A 5,783-nucleotide genomic window follows, 5' to 3' on the forward strand; every position below is an offset into this window, starting at 1 on the left:
TAGCTTTCAGAATTAATGGTAGATAGAAGTGGGGAACTCTTTTAAGTATAGGGATCTTTATTACAACAATACATGTAAAATACAATAAAATTGATATAGTAAGTGAAATGCAATAGAATTAATAATCAATGAAGTAGATAATCAATAAAATCGGCAGCAAAAAAAACAGAATTTTGATTCTAAAAATGGTATTAAAATTATATTAAATAGCTAACATACACATTGATCCCAGAATAAATAAATAAATTATTTCATTATTTCTCCAATCTGATAAAAGTTCATTCATATAATAGTTCTATTAATGTCCTTTATTTATTTAAATATCAGGATTTCCAAACTTGACCAGTCTTTATTTCTGAAGCTTCAGTATTTAACTGAAAGGAGAATTCTCCTATTGAGGAATATTAGACTCCACTTCAGTGAGTCTGCAACATTATGTGCGTATGGTAAAACGTTCAAAGCAATGTAGCTATTTCGCTGGTTGCAACAATGTTAGAAGAGCTACTGGTAAGTACAGCGGCGTCCCGCTGTATATTCGGCAAGCGATCGCTGTGAAGGCAATATTATCTTACCCGGCGGTCTTTTAGCTGGACGATACACCCTCGACTCGGCTTGTTTAGCTTCTGAAGTCCCGGTCTCAAGGGTAGCTGCTTTGGGTTTGAATCTTGGCGCCACTTGGATTTATTTGGTCCACGTGTCTCTGGCGTCTCTGATGTCGTAGTGGATAAGTTTAAATAGATCCTTTTTGTGCTGCAGTGTCCAGATCGCCGGAGTTGTATGCCTTGCCTTCCTTAAGGGGGGAGATGTGTACCAGACGCATTTCGGGGATTTATAATGTTGACCCCTTCCTCAGTGGTTTGGAAACTATTATATGAATGAACTTATATCAGAGTGGAGAAATAATGAAATAATTTATTTATTTATTCTGGGATCAATGTGTATGTTAGCTATTTAATATAATTTTAATACCATTTTTAGAATCAAAATTCTGTTTTATTTGCTGCCGATTTTATTGATTATCTACTTCATTGATTATTAATTCTATTGCATTTCACTTACTATATCAATTTTATTGTATTTTACATGTATTGTTGTAATAAAGATCCCTAAACTTAAGAGAGTGCCCCACTTCTATCTACCATTTATTCCACTTTTTCAGACTGGGTGTCGTCTGTTAGTGGGAGCACCTCTGGCAGTCCCCCCCTCTTTCTAGTGCGACATTACTTTATATTATAGCTTTCAGAATTAGTTTAAAATCTATCGTGTTAGAAACAGATATGTGTATAAAATTATTAGAAATGAAAAAATAGATTTACTTAGTCGCTTGATTGTAGCAGCATGTGCTGCAGTCATGGGCATATACAATGAAAGTCATTGCATAATGGCTTATTAATCATGAAAGAAGTCCAAATTTGTGATTTTTAATTCAGAGATTGCATATTATGATAATTGTTACACTTAATGTTAGTCTGATTTTCTCTCGTTTATAACAGTGTTGTTATGACCGATGAGGAGATTGGGAGAGGTGTGGCTGGCTATGAAGGGGAATGATGAGGAGGCCAGTTTTTTTCTTTTTCTAATTATAATATACACATATCTATGCTACTTTCATTTTATTATGTATAAGTAAAGTTTTTCAGTATTATGTAGTGTGCATTATTGTTATATACATTTTTTTTAGAGCCATAGAGTTTAAGGTGTAGGAGTATGAGATGGGAAGCTTAGAAGGTAGTGGAAGAGATCAAGGGGTTAAGGAGGAGAGGAAGTAATAGGTGAATGAGAGAAGAGGAGTTGAAGACTGAGTAGGAGAATGAAGAGGGAGGTAATTGAGGCTGAGGTGGAGGATGAGAAAGGAGGATTTAGAAACTAAGACTGAGAGGAGGTATACAAAGTAGAATAAGAGAGAACAGTATTCAATGTTTATTAGTTTTGGAACTCATTGGGGGTCATTTATCAACACTGGTGTTTTCATACACCAATGTTGATCTCTCTGTGCTCTGGAGTAAGATGTGCCTAATTTATTAAGAGGCAGATGCCTTTTTATTAAATCTGGTGCATCTTTGGCATTCTGTGTGGCAGAAATTAGTCTATGCCAGCTAGGGGCTGGCAAAGACTTGAGGTATAACTTACTCCAGTTCCTGGCGTATGTTATAGTAAACTCAGAGGGCTGCGATGGGCCATGCCCTCTCCCTCTAAGTGCCTCTTGTTCCTCACCATTTTAAAAGTATTGGTGGGAAGCTCAAAAAGTAACAAGTTATGCATGAATATGGTGAGCACCATCACTTGTGACTTTTTATGCCGCTGTAGTTTTTTGTAAGTACTTTGATAAATGTTCCTCAATTATTTTTTGTTATAGTTTAGGTATTAAGGAGTAAGTAAGTAATATTGAGTCATTAGCTTTCAGAATTAGTTTAAAATCTATAGTGTTAGAAACAGATATGTGTATAAAATAATTAGAAATGAAAAAAAAGATTTACTTTCCAGTAATAGATTTACTTAGTCCCTTGATTGTAGCAGCATGTGCTGCAGTCATGGGCATATACAATGAAAGTCATTGCATAATGGATTCTTATTAATCATGAAAGAAGTCCAAATTTGTGATTTTAATTGAGAGATTGCAAATTATGTTAATTGTTACACTTAATGTTAGTCTGATTTCCTCTCGTTCATAACAGTGTTGTTATGACCGATGAGGAGATTGGGAGAGGTGTGGCTGGCTATGAAGGGGAATGATGAGGAGGCCAGTTTTTTTTTCTTTTCCAATTATAATATACACATATCTATGCTACTTTTATTTTATTATATATAAGCAAAGTTTTTCAGTATTATATAGTGTGCATTATTGTTACATTATCTTTTATTAGAGCCATAGAGTCTAAGGTGTAGGAGTATGAGATGGGAAGCTTAGAAGGTAGTGGAAGAGACAAGGGGTTAAGGAGGAGAGGAAGTAATAGGTGAATGAGAGAAGAGGAGTTGAAGACTGAGTAGGAGAATGAAGAGGGAGGTAATTGAGGCTGAGGTGAAGGATGAGAAAGGAGGATTTAGAAACTAAGACGGGGAGGAGGTATACAAAGTAGAATAAGAGAGAACAGTATTCAATGTTTATTAGGTTTGGAACTCATTGGGGGTCATTTATCAACACTGGTGTTTTCATACACCAATGTTGATCTCTCTGTGCTCTGGAGTAAGATGTGCCTAATTTATTAAGAGCCAGATGCCTTTTTATTCAAACTGGTGCATCTTTGGCATTCTGTGTGGCAGAAATTAGTCTAGGGACTGGCAAAGACTTGAGGTATAACTTACTCCAGTTCCTGGCGTATGTTATAGTAAACTCAGAGGGCTGCGATGGGCCCTGCCCTCTCCCTCTAAGTGCCTCTTGTTCCTCACCATTTTAGAAGTATTGGTAGGAAGCTCAAAAAGTCACAAGTTATGCATGAATATGGTGAGCACCATCACTTGTGACTTTTTATGCCGCTGTAGTTTTTTGTAAGTACTTTGATAAATGTTCCTCAATGATTTTTTGTTATAGTTTAGGTATTAAGGAGTAAGTAAGTAATATAGAGTCTTTAGCTTTCAGAATTAGTTTAAAATCTATTGTGTTAGAAACAGATATGTGTATAAAATAATTAGAAATGAAAAAATTGATTTACTTAGTCCCTTGATTGTAGCAGCATGTGCTGCAGTCATGGGCATATACAATCAAAGTCATTGCATAATGGCTTATTAATCAGGAAAGAAGTACAAATTTGTGATTTTTAATTCAGAGATTGCAAATTATGTTAATTGTTACACTTAATGTTAGTCTGATTTCCTCTCGTTCATAACAGTGTTGTTATGACCGATGAGGAGATTGGGAGAGGTGTGGCTGGCTATCAAGGGGAATGATGAGGAGGCCAGTTTTTTTCTTTTTCTAATTATAATATACACATATCTATGCTACTTTCATTTTATTATGTATAAGTAAAGTTTTTCAGTATTATGTAGTGTGCATTATTGTTATATAAAATTTTCTAGAGCCATAGAGTTTAAGGTGTAGGAGTATGAGATGGGAAGCTTAGAAGTTAGTGGAAGAATCAAGGGGTTAAGGAGGAAAGGAAGTAATAGGTGAATGAGAGTAGAGGAGTTGAAGACTGAGTAGGAGAATGAAGAGGGAGGTAATTGAGGCTGAGGTGGAGGATGAGAAAGGAGGATTTAGAAACTAAGACTGGGAGGAGGTATACAAAGTAGAATAAGAGAGAACAGTATTCAATGTTTATTAGGTTTGGAACTCATTGGGGGTCATTTATCAACACTGGTGTTTTCATACACCAATGTTGATCTCTCTGTGCTCTGGAGTAAGATGTGCCTAATTTATTAAGAGGCAGATGCCTTTTTATTAAATCTGGTGCATCTTTGGCATTCTGTGTGGCAGAAATTAATCTATGCCAGCTAGGGGCTGGCAAAGACTTGAGGTATAACTTACTCCAGTTCCTGGCGTATGTTATAGTAAACTCAGAGGGCTGCGATGGGCCCTGCCCTCTCCCTCTAAGTGCCTCTTGTTCCTCACCATTTTAAAAGTATTGGTGGGAAGCTCAAAAAGTCACAAGTTATGCATGAATATGGTGAGCACCATCACTTGTGACTTTTTATGCCGCTGTAGTTTTTTGTAAGTACTTTGATAAATGTTCCTCAATGATTTTTTGTTATAGTTTAGTTATTAAGGAGTAAGTAAGTAATATAGAGTCATTAGCTTTCAGAATTAGTTTAAAATCTATCGTGTTAGAAACAGATATGTGTATAAAATAATTAGAAATGAAAAAATTGATTTACTTAGTCCCTTGATTGTAGCAGCATGTGCTGCAGTCATGGGCATATACAATCAAAGTCATTGCATAATGGCTTATTAATCATGAAAGAAGTACAAATTTGTGATTTTTAATTCAGAGATTGCAAATTATGTTAATTGTTACACTTAATGTTAGTCTGATTTCCTCTCGTTCATAACAGTGTCCCTTGATTGTAGCAGCATGTGCTGCAGTCATGGGCATATACAATCAAAGTCATTGCATAATGGCTTCTTATTAATCATGAAAGAAGTACAAATTTGTTATTTTAATTGAGAGATTGCAAATTATGTTAATTGTTACACTTAATGTTAGTCTGATTTCCTCTCGTTCATAACTGTATTTACGACCGATGAGGAGATTGGGAGAGGTGTGGCTTGCTATCAAGGGGAATGATGAGGAGGCCAGTTTTTTTTTTCTTTTTCTAATTATAATATACACATATGTATGCTACTTTCATTTTATTATGTATAAGTACAATTTTTCAGTATTATGTAGTGTGCATTATTGTTATGTAAATTTTTTTTAGAGCCATAGAGTTTAAGGCGTAGGAGTTTGAGATGGGAAGCTTAGAAGTTAGTGGAAGAGACAAGGGGTTAAGGAGGAGAGGAAGTGATAGGTGAATGAGAGAAGAGGAGTTGAAGACTGAGTAGGAGAATGAAGAGGGAGGTAATTGAGGCTGAGGTGAAGGATGAGAAAGGAGGATTTAGAAACTAACACGGGGAGGAGGTACACAAAGTAGATTAAGAGAGAACAGTATTCAATGTTTATTAGTTTTGGAACTCATTGGGGGTCATTTATCAACACTGATGTTTTCATACACCAATGTTGATTTCTCTGTGCTCTGGAGTAAGATGTGCCTAATTTATTAAGCCTACTGCTGTCTAAACAAATAGAATAGTGGTTTAGATGACTGCTTATCAGGCAGTGTTCTTGGGTTCAGAACCCATATTAGTCTGT

Source organism: Bufo gargarizans, chromosome 2 (assembly GCF_014858855.1).
Source record: "Bufo gargarizans isolate SCDJY-AF-19 chromosome 2, ASM1485885v1, whole genome shotgun sequence".
In the NCBI taxonomy this organism is placed as follows: Eukaryota; Metazoa; Chordata; class Amphibia; order Anura; family Bufonidae; genus Bufo; species Bufo gargarizans.